This window comes from Eupeodes corollae, chromosome 1 (assembly GCF_945859685.1).
Source record: "Eupeodes corollae chromosome 1, idEupCoro1.1, whole genome shotgun sequence".
NCBI classification, from domain to species: Eukaryota; Metazoa; Arthropoda; class Insecta; order Diptera; family Syrphidae; genus Eupeodes; species Eupeodes corollae.
The window spans coordinates 122,739,839-122,755,937 of NC_079147.1; the positions used below are offsets into that span (position 1 = coordinate 122,739,839).

Here is a 16,099-nt window from a genome sequence, read left to right on the forward strand (position 1 = left end):
TTAAGACATATGTTTAATTAAAATAAATTGGATGGCGCGACAGTCCGTTGGGACTAGGGCCTAGTGACTTACAACTCTTAACCATTCCTGTGTGCGAGTAATGTTGTCAGGAATGGAGGGAACCTACATGAGAAGAGTTACTCTTGGAGAATTTGTCGATTCCTCGTAAGAGGCAGTATCGTAAAAAGACTCCAGATGGCGTGCCATGGCGTAGGCAGGGATCGAAACCAAGACCTCTGGCTTAAGAGTTCAACGCACATTTTTTTTAAATTCATTTTTATTAATTCCTTCTTAAACCTCTCTTAAAGTTAGACAAAAATTTATAAAAATAGCCTTATTATCCATAACTTACAACTAACTAAATGATCCCATACGGACACTCTAAGTGAAACTAGAACACTAACTACTAATACCTTTCGGCCCTAAGATCTATTTTACTTCAATTAATTATTTTTGTATTTATTAGAAAATTTTGAAAACAAAAACTAATATCAAGATCCTTTTTATGTTTACTTAAAAACTACTTAAAATAATGTCCTTTATATAAAACTTAAAGCTAACTTAAACTAACTATTCAATCTATAAACTACTCTACACTAGAACAACCCCAGCAGCAATCTAACTATCTACCATATTTGTTTTTCATATTTTGTTGTTTTTTGTTTTATTATTTTGTTTTATTAATTTTTTAAATGTTTTTTTTTATTACTTTGTTTTTTTCTTTTTTTTTGTGTAAATGCTGAAGAGAATCGGCGAATTCACCGCTCCCTGTTGAAGACCTTTTTTAATTGAGAATGTTGTGGTAGAAGTTACGTTGCCACTTTTGTCAACAAACTTTCTACCGTTAAGCATATCATAAAGTATACACAGCAATGGCTTGCTTATGCCAAGCCTGCTCAGTTTTAGGTAAAGAGCCTCTAACCATACGGTGTCAAAGGCCTTTTCCAAATCAACCAGAACTGCACCTGTGCATTGTTGCTTTAATTTATTCCATTGGATATCAGAAACGAGTTTAGACGCAGCATGAATTGTGTCATGACCCGCCTTGAACCCGAACTGTTTAACCGGAATTATTTTGTTGTCCGCAGCCCACTTAGTCAGAGCCCTATTAATGATTTTTTCGAAAACTTTGCTGTTGCTCGGAAGAAGACTTATCGATCGAAGATTTGACGGGTTGGAGTTGTCCTTTCCCTTTTTCGGGAGAGGATGATCCACAGCGGTCTGACAATGCACTGGATAATATGCATTATTCAGTGCATTGTTGAAGACTGTGGTGTAAATGTCGATTGCCTCCAATGATAAATGTCTTAGTACAACCTTGGATATACTATCGACACCTTTGACTTTTTGCTTTTTTATTGAGTTGAAGATGAGCTGAAGCTCAACTTTCGTCACTTACAAAGGACTTGCTCCTGTTTGCTCGGCGATTATGGCATTTGCCAAGGAATTCTCATTGAACCGCATGAAACCGCGGTTCTCAGATCGCCAATGTGTGATATCATTACGGAGGTAAAAGTGATTAAGTAGGGCTCTGTCTTCCAGGTCGTGGTTGGGGCGAATGCTAACATTCACCTTGTACACTTGCTGGAAAGCAGCTCCCACTGCCTCCACTTATTCCTGCGGATCTTCAATTATGTAAAAGTCATCGTCAAAGATGGCTTCTTCTGGATCTATTTGCGCTGTCCTGAGTACGTTTTTGTTCTCTTCGGTTCTTGGGAGTTTCAGACTCAGAAGGTCAATGTCGTTCTTTTTCCTGAATATATTGTTGATTTTGGGAAACATACTAGGGTCATTATAATTAACTTAACGGATCTTACGGTCCCATTACTTGTTAATTGATAGCCTGTAGTTCTCCTTAATCAACTGATTGACATTTTTTATTGATGACTTCCGTGTCCTAACTTCCAAGTCGTGTGGGTGGGTAAGTCGTCTGTACAAGGTTTTGAGTCTTGTCAGTAAGCCACTCTTGTGCTTCCGTAGTGCGTCAACTGTTGCGTTTCTGTAAGCGTCCATTTGGTCCCGTTCTTTGAACTTTGGAATTGTCCGTTCCATCGTTTGTTTTATTGTTTCGTCCATCTGTTGTAAATGTTGGTCAATTTCTGTATTTGTCAGATTTCTATTATTTGGTAAGGCTATGTCACTAGAACAAAGTTCTCTCATTAAGGCGTTGGTGAAACGAGGCCAACGCATCTTACTATAATTGTAAGAGTGCGTTGCAACGTATTGCTCCAACTCCACGCGTTCGTTCGGAATCCGCATTACAGCAGCCAGTCCACAGTGATCACTGTCGTACTCGACTGTCTGTAAGCAGTTTCGAGGGTGATTACCCACTTTGTCTGTAACTGTCAGTCTAGTGTCGTACAGCAAAAGATCCAGAAAGGAGCCCCTTCTTGGATACGATGGCTTGTCGGTAGGCTGCAGGTCGATTCAACGCTGCAATGATTCATCAAATTAAAAAGATGGTTACCTCTGGGATTACTATGTTGATTTCCCCAATCATCATGTTCATGCGTTCAAATGACTGGTCAAGATGAAATAGTTTTCTTCCAAGCTCAGTTTAAGTTCCCTAAAAAGAATCTCGAGTTCTGAATCAAAGTAAGTAACCTGCGGAGCTCCAGCCACATAAGCCACAATCATATACATACATCCACTTCCCTTGATTGAGAGAGATACATACAATGCAAACTTCTAGCGTCTTGAGCTTTCGCAATTCATTATTTTATATGACTTTATAATTAATGCCTTTTCGTATAAAGAGAGCGACACCCCTTGAATGGAGTCGGGCCGGTCTCTTCTTACGATATTGTAATTTTTATGAGTCAATTTGTGTTTGTGGTTTAGCTTGATTTCGCTAGCCATAAATATATCGGGACTATAGTCTTTCAACACTTACCTCCAAAGCCTTCCTTGTTGGCGGGACTGGCTCTGGTTCCGATATGATTAAATCCATATTCGGAGACCTAAAGAGCCCCTCTCCATCTCCGGATAAATACTATGTTCATACTCACTCTCGGTGGTAATTCCTCCTTTACCACTCTCCATTTCTTTCCTCATATCCCGCAGCTTAGCGGAGTTGGCCCTCTCCACTTTATTTGGGCTATGCTTCTTCATCTTCTAATGTTGTTTTTTTTTTTTATAATAAGCGCACACTCAAGGGGATATATTACCCTTATTATGTAGACACAGTGTGAGCACTAGGAAAGGGAGAGAGGGGTTGAAAGGAGATGTCGGTGCACATTGGTTTTGAATTCCTGAATATTGCAATATCTGGGAAAGATAGAGTGTGGCAAGGCATTCCACATTCGCATAGTACGGCTAAAGAACAAATCTCTGTACTTGACAGTACGACCGAAGATGGGCTCGAGGGTATATTGATGAGCATTTCTAGAAGCGCGAGTATTACGGTTGAACTGTTTAAGGGGAGGAATGCAACTGGCTATTTCTCTAGAGCATAAACCATTAAAATAACGGTAAAACAGGGTGAGACAAGAGACATTTCGACGATGATCAAGTGACGTAAATGATCTTATGATGGTAATATCACCAATCAATCTAAATGCTCTACGTTCAATACTATCCAAGAGGCTTAAGTAAGTTGTAGGAGCACCGGCCCAGATATGGGAGTTATACTCAAGCTTTGGACGTATATAAGTCTTGTAAATAACAGCCGGATCAGAGGGGGAGAAAAACTTCTTGCATCGCCTTAGAAAACCCAAACATCTTGCGGCATTTTTGGCGACATCGCGTATGTGATCGTTCCACAAAAGGTGGTTGGTGATACACATACCAAGAATATCCAGATGTTCAGTTTCCTCGATGCAAGTGCCATTTATGAATTATGGCAGGGGGGTATATTTCGCTTTAACGATACAAGACAGCATTGCGTTTTCGAAGCATTAAATTCCACGCGGTTTCTTATTCCCCATTGTACAATGCTGTTTAGGTCGGAATTTAATGAGCTTATCATATTTTTTCGTTGCAGTTCCACATCCAAAGAAGAGGGGTGTGAATCTGAAAACGAATATGAAAAGCTAAGAGTACTATCGTCAGCGAAACAATGTATTGGATTAGATGTTGTAGACAGGAGATCATTAATAAAAATGAGAAAGAGTGTTGGAGATAGAACAGAGCCCTGGGGCACACCAGCATTTATTTTGTGGTTTTCAGACTTGAATCCATCCAATACAACTTGTATTGAACGATTCGAAAGGTAATAAGGTTGCGTTTGCTTGCGGTTCCGTTACTGGCACCACCGCAACATCGCCTGATGTATTGGCAGAATTATCTTTCGATACCCACAATTTCTCGATTGTGAAAAAAGGCTTGAATAATTTTCGTGCACTCCGCACGGGACTCGAACCCACGACCCCTGGATTTGTCTTCGGACACCACTTTTTTTTTAAATTAATTTTTATTAGTTCATTCTTAAACCTATTTTAAAACTAGACAAAAATTAACTAGACTAATTATCCATAACTTACAACTAACTTAATGGTACCATACGGACGCTCTAAGTTAAACCATAACACTAACTACTAATGCCTTTCGGCCGTAAGATCTATTTTACTTATTCTTAACTTAACTTATATCAAGATCCTTTTTTATTTTTACTTAAAAACTACTTAAAATAAGGTCCTTAATATAAAACTTAAAGCTAACTTAAACTACCTATTCTACCTATAAACTACTTAAAACTAGAACAACCACAGCAGCAAATCTAACTAACTAACATATTTGTTTTTCATATTTTGTTGTCTTGTTTAATTTTTTTTTATTCCATGTTTTTTTAATGCTTTTTTACTGTTTTCGTTTTGTATTTGTTTTCTATTTCTTTTTGTGCCACCATACCTTTTCTAATTAAAACTGGTTTGCCTACAAGCTGAAACGTCAACTTACACGCGCCCTTAGGTCTAACATCAATTCACCACTGCTAACATCAATTCACCACCCTCTAAAGTCAATTTACCACGAAAATAAGGAATAGTGATGAGAAATTCTTAAGGGGTGGCACCTAGTGGCTACAACGACATTACCTATTGCATTTTTTGGGAAGAGTACGATAACTCAGCGACAAAGTTTGATGACGACCAAATGAATTCCAATGTTCGCATTTTTAAACATTTTCGATACGAAAATACGAACATTGGAATTCATTTGGTCGTGTCCTTGAAACAATAGTGTACCTACAGGAATGGTTTATACCTTCTTGGAATCCTCAAAGTGTGAGTAAGAACTTTGCATTTACACTTTTTAGTAAAAAACAAAACAAATTAAAAGAACACGTCCAAGTGAGTTCCAATGTTTTTTGTTTTCTATTAAAAATGTTTAAGCATTTTTTCATTAATTTTTTTTTCGGCTGACTCGGAGTTAATAAAACAATATTAAAATTTGCATTTAGCTTTTAATTTTTCGTGGAACCTATGATTCCTTTTTTTTTATTATTATTATTTGAATATATAAAAATCCATTCGAACACAAAATTAAATATTAAAAATCTAACAATATTTCTTCCTAATTGCGAAATCAATAGAAATCAACGGATTCCAGGTCGCTGAGCATTTTGTCACGAGTTTGTTGCTTGGAATCTTCCTTGATTTCAGTTGGAATTGAACCACACTGACCGAACATGAACTCCAATTCATCGGTCGTCAATTTTTAACCACGAAGCTCCAAGGCACCAATGAATTGCTTTCTCATTTGGGCTTCAAAATAAATAAACACTGTTGGCAGATGCTTCTCTGTTAAATTTGGGATGCAGGTGGTGGCTATCGACCACAGGAACTGTTGCATATGGTGGTGTATGACCGAACAGAGCGGCACACCGTTTGTGTACAAATGCAACACAACCCAGATACCTTCTCCAGCTTTGGTCACTTCGTTGACGAAATCTTGTCCGAAAATTTCCCACACTGAACCGAAAAGAGCCTTGTCTGCGAATGCTCGCATCTATGCCAATCGTTTGTGACGATATTCCTCGCGAACACTTTCGTCTTGGGACTCTTCAGATTCGTCCATGTTCATTTCTTCGATATTTTTCTGCTTCTCACCACCAGTTCACTTCTCAATGGCATTCTTGGGCATGGGTGGAAGGATACCTTTTGCACGGAAGACATCATTCCATTCGGAATCTTAATTTGGGTCCTGCATTTTTCAACAAATTAACAAAACAACAAATGCTTCATTTGACAGCTAAAATCAAATCTAAAACTCTTACCACAGCAATTTAAAAAAAAAAAAAAAACTGTAAAAATAAGGTAATGCACCGCATTGAATTGTTGTTGGATTTCACATTTCAAAATGGACGTAATGTCAAAATCACAAATAAAACAATGTAAACAAATGGGTATTGGAAGGTAAAACGTACGAAAGATTCCGGTCTTTATATGGTGTGTCAATGCCTAAAACTATAACACAAGTATCCCGACTACCCACTATCAAGTGCCGATTGAAGTTCGGTCCCGTTCGGACACAGCCCTACTGAACCGAAGGAGCTCTGCTCCGCCTTGTGCCATGACGTCCCAATTGTACAGGAGTCGCCTATCCACGGTACGTCGTCGTCTGACGTGGTAGATTAACGGAACTGCCAGTCTATCCTGTATCTGACTGCATCTGTCTAAAAGGAGGAATGCTTCTGTTGGAATGAAGCCGCTCAAGAGTGCACTTTCAAAATATTCGTCGTTCGGATAGAACGCCCCGAAAATTAAATTGTTGGTCGAAGACATAGCTCTTGCAAGGTGACCTCGAACGAGTTTTATCACGCAATTGTCAATTCTGTTGATTAGAGCCCCGTTGTATAGGACCTCGTTGGAATAGTAATGCACATAAGAAGATTCGGCTGTTCGATATAAGCCGGTACAGCGTCGTAAACACTGCCACTCGAACACCCGAAACTTCTCTATTCTTCGGATGCCACCTCCACTAGGCTACCGATTTCTTATTGAAAACTGTTTATTACTGCTTTCTTAACTGCACAACCCTACAAATGCACTTTTCTTATATATTGTTTAATTTGAAATTAACACTAGCAATCACTTATGATTGTTCTATCTTTGAAAGTTAAGGAACGACTGACAGTGCACCGCACTAACCATCATACCACGGGTACTACATATGTAGTATATATATGTTTAATTCAACAAAATTAAAAACTTAGTATTTTTAATCCTATTCCTATGTTTTGGTTCATCACGTTCGTATGTATTTCTTTGTGATTTCATGTGGTCAATAGCATTGGTCAGAAACTCGTTCTTTTTTGAGAGGATTAAGATATTCTGACTTCAAACCTCTACTTCAAAATTTTCTATTACATCAGGTTCTTAAAACCGGTAAAGCATGACGTATCTCTTAACTTTAAATTGCAAGATGATTTTGCAAAGTACATATCTTGGCTTCTAGCACCAGTTCAAATCATTTTGCTATTTCACTTAGTTTTCGTTATTTCTTATAAGTTATCAAAGACTCATAAGTCTTCATTTGACTTTACCTGAAGTTTTGAAAAAAACTAGATTGTAATTCTTTTGTGGTTATAAATAATAAATACTTCGTTTAATTTTTGATGCTGATTACGAATCCGAACACCTTATTTTATATTATATTATTTATTTTTGTATTTTTTTCAATATATATTACAAGAACTTGATGTTATAATCTTAAGACTACAAATTCGTTATAGAAAATAGTACAAAATTGTAAAGGAAGAAAATATTGAAGGAAGATATTATAGATTTTTATAATAATCAAACATTTTTTAAAAACTATTTCATGAAATTGATAGCTTCGAAAAGGCTTGTATTTATGTATATAATTGCTTTCGAATTATAAACAAAATAATATCTTAAGAGCCTTATTTGATGAGTAATTCTAGATTCGGGTTTGAATTGAATTTAAGATGAATCAATTAAGGTATTTCAATTGAATTCCAGAGACCTACAATTTAACTTAGAAAAAGCAAAAATTAAGATGGTTCTTATTTTATTATTTATAAACACATCCTCACCAACTACATCAGAGAGTTTGCCAAAAAATGTAAAAGGAAGATATTCAAATGTGAATTTCTGTAAAAAATAACATAGTGAAATAGATCAATTGGCCACTGTGGTAGGTACTGTCTTGAAAAACTGACTGTTGATTAAATTAACTATTGTTCACATCATGAGGAAGGACTTGCATAAACTGCAATCTTTCGCTTATCCTTAGCTGGCTGAAAGAAGTGCTTTGCATTGCACAGATGGTGACACATGACGTGAATGTGCTACTGCCATAAAACGCTGCAGTTGATTCAACTTGTACTTGTTCAAGTTGGCTTGGCTATGAATGACCACCAAGTAAAGAGATTCCTTAACTTCATAGCAACTCTTAACTTGTATATCCATCTCGACAAATGAAGCATGTCAGACAGATTTCATAGCGAAGCTTTTCAGTCTTCTGTGACATCGATCCCTTCGCTGAACACGGCCCTTCTCGTTCCTACAGCGTTAAAAATGAGGATATAAGCCATCAGAATAGAGCGATTTGATTGCCAGGAACAAAGTCTTGTTGAGAAGTGTAATTTCAACTAAAAGGCAAAAAAAACAATATTCATATAATTTGAGTATAAAATTAATGTCAACACATTTACCTTCAATTTGTACCTCTTCAGTCCAGAATAAATATTACGGCGTTGCTGGCTTCCTACTCGGGGGATTCCACTTTTCTTGTTGCAACATTTTCCTTGGTTTCTTCTTTATCTGAGGATTAACTTAAATTCATAACATATTTTTATTTCAATAAATTAATATTTTTGTTTTACCTATATTTTTTATTGATACTGAATTTCGTTTTGTTTACATTTTCGCAGAATTGTCAAAATACTCACCTCGCTGGTAATCCGTCAAAACTGGACTTACCTTAAATTTGACCGCGTTCGCATTGCAGGTCTAGGATGCGCCTATACTTTCACGATTTTTTCTGTTTTAAGCGGAATTTTTCAGAAAAACCATAGAATTTGTGTGCCAAAAGCAGAGCAAAATTCTCTCAATTTAGTTTGTAGGCCAAAAGAGAACAAACCCATTAAGTCGAAACTCTAGATAATATATTTTATCTATGATCTCACCGAAGAAAAAAAAGATGCGGAACGCATCATTTAAGACAGAGGGGAGTTAACGTACTCGCATTCCATTTAAAATGCCATCCAAAAGTAAAGATTAATCATATATCATATCTTTCACAAGAAAGTATCTTACCATGCATCCAGCGTACAGATAACGATCCGTCGAGTCACCATTCATCCACCGTAAGCAGATCAGTTTCATGCACTTCATGCAATTTCATGCATGCACTCAATTATACTATTTATATGATTGAATAATGTAATTATTTTAAGATGAATATTTTGTAAGTTAGTTCTTAGCCGTTACCCATCAGGAACACATCAGTTCCTAAAGAAGGCCGTATCAGATTAAAATAAAATAATTGTTTTTTTCTTTTTAAAAACTTCTCCCAGCAACCTAAGTAATTAATTTGTAGTATTCAAGCCCAGTGGTTAGCAATCGACGATCGTTCGGTGGTGATGACGAAGATGAGAGGTGCGGTGAGAGTTGATATAGAAGCAAAAACCTTTAGAAGTTGAACCACTATGTGTCAACGAACTATGGCTGGATCGCAACAACTATCAGCTGGTGGACTTAGATCTACGTATGATCATAACTATCTTGATGTTTACAGCTTATTTTTTTAAGATAATAAGAACCCGAGGTTTCGTTATGCAAGTAAAAATGCATATAATGCAAAATAAAAAGACAAGAGTCATAGGACAAAAATAATAAATTTAGCTTTTTTTATTTGTAGTTTGAAAGAAAGTAACACTGTTACTTCTGCTTATGTGGTTTTTTTCTTATATGATTTTTCTGATTTTCCGCTGGTGACCTAAAGATTAGACTCCATATCAATAGGACTGCGGAGAGTACAATCCATTTTTGTCTAAGGCTAATCTAATTGTATTTTCGGCAAACAGATGTACAGGACGCAAAAGACGGACAAAAATGGATTTTTCAAGATAATCTTCCTTATCCTTGATGCCTCCGAGGATTCTTCTATTAAATACAGAAGGATCTCCATGAGGATCTTTTGGCTATTCTCAATTCTTGTTTATACTTTTTGAGGGATTCTTTATAATTGTCCTAATCTTGGGGTTGTCTAGTCTTTTTACTCGATTGAAAAGCCTTCTACAACCTTTCCTGAGTATTTCTAGTTCAGCAGCCCATCAATATGGTTTCTTCTTTCCCCGCACTATAGTGAGGGTGCAGGCAGTTTCAATGGCTTTATTGAGGGCTGCTGTAAGTTCATCGACTTTTTGATCGAATTCAAGAGTTTAATCACATTTTTCAGAGTCGCCCTATATTTTGGCCATTCTGTTTTCCTATAATTCCGGAATTGGATCGGTTTTGGGGACTCTTCCATAAGTGTGAATTGGATGCATCTATGATCGAAACGAGACTCCTTTGATACTCTACAATTCAATACTTTATTTGAGAGATTTAACGAGACAAGAGTCAAATCTAAAACTTTTTGTCGATTTTAGTGACGAAGGTTGGTTCACTACCTACATTACTTAGTACCAGTTTACTTGTTAGAATATATTCAAAAAGAGACTCACCTCTGTTATTTATATCGGTACTAACTCATAAATAGTATGGTGCGCATTGGAATCACAGCCGACAATTAGCATTTTGGCTACAAATAGGTAGATCAACCTCCACCACTGTTGAATCCAGCCCAGTATTGTGTGTCTGCCTAAAAGTCAGTGTCCCGTAAGGAAACCTATTAGGGAGGTACTAAGCTTATTTTTTTAGCATTACTATCGGTATACCTATCTTCTCCCTTTCAGGTGGAATAGGCATGACGGTTCCATTTTTGGCGAGTTCATCGGCTCTACAATTTCCCGTGATGTCTCTGTGGCCCGCCACGCAACATAGGTGAATTTTAAATTACTGCCCCATCTCTATAAGAGACGATCAACACTTGAGGACCTTTTGAGATTTGGTTGAGACACCGTCAAGATATTTAATAGGAGCCTTACTGTCAGAGAAGATGCGGATATCAGAAGTTGATATCACGTTTTCTCTTAGCCGGGAGAGAACCTCTTTGATCGCTAAAGTTTCCGCTTGGAAGACGCTACAATGATTAGGAAGGTGGAATAAGATGCTTAGATTAAGCTTTTCTGAGTACACATCAATACCAACTCCCTCATTTGTCTTGGATCCATCCGTATAAAAAAGAATACTTTTGCTATCCATTTTTTGGACTCTGCTGAGTTTGTCATAGGATGTGTCTTTTTCCATTGCAGTCCACCATACTGCAACCCCGTACATTACAGTATTGGTCGGATGACAGATGTATATAGCCAGTTGGTTATGCTAGGTTGAAAACCTAATTTGCTTTCTATGGCTTTCTTGCAAAGGAAAAGAGCTGCTGTAGCTTTCTTAACTCTTTTCTGAATATTAGATTTCCAACTTAATTTTTCGTCCAATATCAGACCAAGATATTTGGCTTCATTGGTTAAAATTAGTGGTACATCTTTTATTGAAGGAGGTACAATTACTGGGATCTTGTATTTTCGTGTGAAAAGGACGAGGTCTGTGTTTTGAGGATTAAAACTAAGTCCGCAGTGATCAACCCATCCAGTGAGCATATTGAGTGCGTTTTGGAGGAGGTCTCTCAGTGTATTAGGATGTTAACCTGTGACGGCGATAGCAACATCATCGGCATATGCAACCACTCTGTAGCCCTCCCTCTCAAGGGGTATTAGTAGTTCGTTAACCACTATGTTCCACTGGAGAGGGGATGGAACACTACCTTGCGGAGTGCCTCTACTGACAGACCTTTTTGTGCAAAATTCCCCCAACTAAGAGTTGATGATCCTGCTTTTTAGCATTAGATTAATCAACTTACAGATTGAGTATTCGACGCTTAGTTTCGTCATAGCAGAAGTGATAGTGGATGTGTCAACGTTGTTGAAAGCGCCCTCAATATGAAGGAAGGCCACCATAGTATATTCCTTTGTTCTAGGAAGTATTCGATAGTTCTTACAAGAGTGTGCAAGGTTGTTTTTACCGATTTTCTTTTGCAGTAAGCATGATGAGACATTGATAGTCTCTTATCAGCTATTACGTACATGGATATCAATCAATCGTTACAGAGTTTTGAAAATGAATGATGATAGGCTAATAGGTCTTAGGTCTTTATACAACTTTTGAAGATCAACTCAATGATGGGCAAAGTTATATCAATGTTAAGTTGTGGCTCAGCTGGTACGATTTGATCTGGACCTGGAGATTTATAAGGTTTGAAACTTTTCAGAACCCATGTAAGCTTTTTTGTTGTATTAACGAATTTGGAGCTATCCGGACAGTGGGTGTCCTTTTTGGAAAAGTTAGTAAATGTACGGTCTGAGTTTTAAAGACAACTAGGCATGGTTTTATTTGTCGAGAGAATTTTCATCATCAACAAAGCAACTCTCGACTTGTAAATATATCCATCCCGACAAATAAAGCATGTCAGATAGGTTGCATAGCGAAGCTATTCAGTCTTCTGCGACATCGATCCCTTCGTTGTAATCGGCCCTTCTCATTCCTACAGGGTTAAATATGAGGATATAAGTCATCAGAATAGAGCGATTTATTTGCCAGGAACAAAGTCTTGTTGAGAAGTGTTTATCTTCAATTTGTACCTCTTCACTCCAGAATAAATATGTCGGACTTGCTGGCTTCCTACTCGGGAGATTCCACTTTTCTTATTGCAAGATTATCCTTGGTTTCTTCTTTATCTGAGGATTAAATTAAATTCATTATATATTTTTATTTCAATAAATTAATATTTTTGTTTTATTTTCATTTGCATTATTGATACTGATTTTTGTTTTGTTTACATTTTCGCAGAATTGTCAAAATACTCACCTCGCTGTTAATCCGTCAAGACTGGGCTTAAGGGCATGTCGCATGCAAAAAAATTGATTCGTGCTTTGCGCTTAGCTTTGTAGCGTTCACATTTTTTTAAATATTTAAACGAAATAAACGGATTTTGATTGAAAATATATTGGACTAAATATGTATAAAGGAATAAAAAATAAAAAAAAATTGTTTGTTCCTTAAGAGCACTAGAATCACTAAAAAATCATTAAATTCAGGTAGTTACTTGCGAAAATCAATGGGGCAGTGTGTAAAATATAATTTTTTATTTTTTTTATATTTTTTTCCAAAAAACAATACATTTTTATAAATAGCATCGATTTCTTTTTTTTTTTAATTTATTTATTTATTCCAAGAAAAATTGTAGAAAACTATGAAAAATAGGGCAAATTTGCATTGTGGCATAGGTGCAAAATTTGATAAGACTTCCAAAGTATAACAGCTAGCTAAGTCAATTTAACTTTTTTTCAAATTCTAAATATATGTTAAGATATTTGCTTTTAATTTTTTTTTTTAAATAGTTATAGTAACGTTTTTAGACGAAAAATCCAAAATGCATTCTTTTTTTTCCAATATTTTTTGCAAATTCATGGGGCGAGCTGATTTTTTTTTTTTAGTTTTAATTTTTTTTTTAAAAAAAAAAGGACCATATATATTACTCTTACTATCGATTTTGAAAAAAAAAATATTTGTCGCAACATAATTAAAAATGCATTTCAATATAACAACATTTGTGGTGCAATTGTGAGGTATTGGGAGCTTATATAATTGCAAAATATTTTTTTTTGGCATTTTGTTTATTCTATTTAAAAAAGTAAAAAGTTCTTGCGTCTACTGTTTATTTAATTTAATTTTTATAAAAGAGGTCTATTTTGCATTTTTTAACAACAATTTTCTTTGTAAACGCACACAATAAAGTTTCCAGTTCCCAAGAATGCCACTGCATCTCAGCGCTCATGAAGAGAATTCTTTGCAAAAGAATTTCGCCCGCCCATCCTCTCTCAGATTTTTTTTTTTGTTGTTGGCCTCATGGCTCATTTAGTTTTTGTATTCTTTGTTTTGCTTGCGGTATGCAATAACAGAAAATACAACAAAAAAAAAGACTTTTCTTAGAAATATTTTTTTATTTCTAGTATGTGGTATGATGTAAGGTCATGGACTCGTGATTTGGGTGTTACGTAGTCAATCGTATACGCAGAATTTGATTTTTGGTTCAACTTTCGGCAAGTTTTGTGGTTGCACATTGTAGTGTAGGTATAGAAAAGGGTAAAGAGGTATTGTAGGTATCGTGAATTCGCTGTCATATATTTTGTTTTCTTGATTTTTTTTGCGTACTATAACTTCCCATAGGAAGTTATTATAATGGGTCCGATTTGTCAAATTGAAAATTTTGACATTTCTCGACGTTTCAGGTCCCTAGAGTCGAAATAAAAGATTTTTAGAAAGATGTCTGTGCGTGCGTGTGTACGTGTTGAGATTAATTATTTTTATTTGGTAACATTGTTCATCCTTTCTTTTGTAAAGTCAAAATTCTATGTTTGTCTCTTTTATGTTCTGTCTCTTACATTTTTTTAAAAATTTTTTTACAACCGTCTTGTCTCGTCTCTAGTCTGAGTAGTCTTTTTCTGCATCTGCAAATGTTTTACAATTATAAAACAAAATCCATAAAGTAAATTTAATTAATCAAAAGTACAGAGACTGTATATGTTTTACCTACCAACCTAAATATTAAATAAACACTTGTTAAAATAAATTGTGTCCTGTGTTTTTTTTTTCTGGGCCTTCGCAAATCACTCATTATCTACAAGTACATAACTTCAACAGGTTATGGGCCCAGAAGCGCTGTATTGAATGTAAGAGATTATTGAGAGATTGTGAAGTCCGAACTCTTCCTGCCAGAAATTAGTATTTCGTACCCGTCAGCCACCAGTCTCAAAATCGTCATGGACACCGTCAAGTCTCATCTGGAAACCCTGTCTGAAAACTCGCAAGGCAATGTTAATTATGTTTCATGGAAGTTCAAGTTGTATTTAACATTGAAATCGAAGGATCTGTTTCCAGTTGCAACCGGAGTGAAAGTTAAACCCGAAGGAATAGACACAAATGCTACAGTTCAAGCATGGGTCAAACAAGATCTTGAAGCACAAACTCTCATTGGACTGAATGTAAGTAGTAATATTGCTATTAAAATTTCTAATTGTCAGACAGCATATCAAATGTTATGTAAATTGGAATTACTGAATGGTAAAAAGTCAGATCTTACTATTGAGGGTCTGCAAAGACAATTTTTTAATTTTAAATACGATAGCAATAAATCAGCGATTGAAAACTGTATTCAAATCCAACAATATGCCGAGGATCTAGCTGCCGAAGGTGAAGAAATAAAAGAGAGCTGGATTATGACCAGAATCTTGGGTATTTTGCCACCCAAACTCCATCATTTTCGTACTGCTTGGGATAATGTCAGTGGTGTTGACAAAAGTCTGACAACAATGTTCGAACGCCTGAGACTCGAAGAAGACAGATTAACTGAGTCCAAAGTATGCGATGAGTCGTTTGCCCAAAATGCTCTTATGTCGAAGCAAAGTTCCAAATCATCGAGAACACAATCGTCTGGTTGCTCATCGTCGTCAGTTGAATGCTTTAAGTGCGGTATGAAGGGGCATGTCAAGAAATATTGCAGAAACAGACCATGTTCAAAATATTTGGATTACTGTAAAAAGAATTTTTCTTGCAACAAGTGTAATGCTAAAGGACACTTTGCCAAAGACTGTCCAAGAGAAAATCTGAGTAACAGCAAAGATGTATCTACAAATTTGAACCGACGTGCATTCATAACTCTTGGACTTACGACTGCAAATGTAGATAAAATTAATTCAAATCATGACAGAAGTGAACTATGGTATCAAGACTGTGCTGCAACCCAACACATGACTTCACGAAGAGATTGGCTGATAGACTTTGTTGCATTTGAAGATCCTGCTGTTGTTATAATCGGTGATGCAACAAAATTAGAAGGCATCGGCAGTGGTGATGTTAAGCTGGAAGCCTTTGATGGAAGTGAGTGGTACAAAATTATTCTCAAAAACGTTCTCTATGTTCCAAGGATGACCTTCAACCTTTTTTCGGTTACTCAAATGCTGGACAAAGGTTAT

At 36.2% G+C, this 16,099-nt stretch overlaps 1 pseudogene; it reads right to left on the bottom strand.

Annotated features, from left to right (window-relative positions):
• Positions 1–5,456: 5,456 nt before the first annotated feature.
• On the bottom strand, positions 5,457–6,455 carry LOC129943154 (viral IAP-associated factor homolog; annotated as a pseudogene).
• Positions 6,456–16,099: the final 9,644 nt, after the last annotated feature.